Source organism: Amphiprion ocellaris, chromosome 3 (genome assembly GCF_022539595.1).
Source record: "Amphiprion ocellaris isolate individual 3 ecotype Okinawa chromosome 3, ASM2253959v1, whole genome shotgun sequence".
NCBI classification, from domain to species: Eukaryota; Metazoa; Chordata; class Actinopteri; family Pomacentridae; genus Amphiprion; species Amphiprion ocellaris.
The window spans coordinates 7834348-7834848 of record NC_072768.1 but is presented as its reverse complement, the minus strand read 5'-3'; positions in this window follow the sequence as shown (position 1 = coordinate 7834848).

The window sequence follows — 501 nt, the reverse complement described above, 5'->3', positions numbered from 1 at the left end:
TATATGCAAATATGATAAAAACCTCAATAATAAAAATCTCAAAAGATATGAATATGTAAACAGAATTCGTGCACATGAGCAGTAGGATGAGTGGTAAAGTACAAGAGGCAGTTCTTTACTGCACATAGTGTGTCTGTGTGTGTGTGTGTGTGTGTGTGTGCGTGCGTGCGTGTGTAGGACTGGACAGCTCTGGCATAACAATTGTTTTTCAGTTTGGAAGTTAGAGTTTTTATGTTCCTGTACCGTTTGAAGTCAGCGTTCAAAAGCAACAGACATAATTAAAGACAAAAAAAAAAACAAAAAAAAAGGAGTAGTTCACAGCAATGTCAATCATCACCAGAAGTACTCTACCTATCAGCAGGGTTGCCAGATCTCACCATGGAAACAGGCAACCATCTCTATGGAAACGAGCCCCAAAAAGCCCACAGGTGAACTGCCACAGTGTGTAAATGACAGGCTTCTTCAGAACAGTATAAAAATTAAACCTATACATTTTTTGTT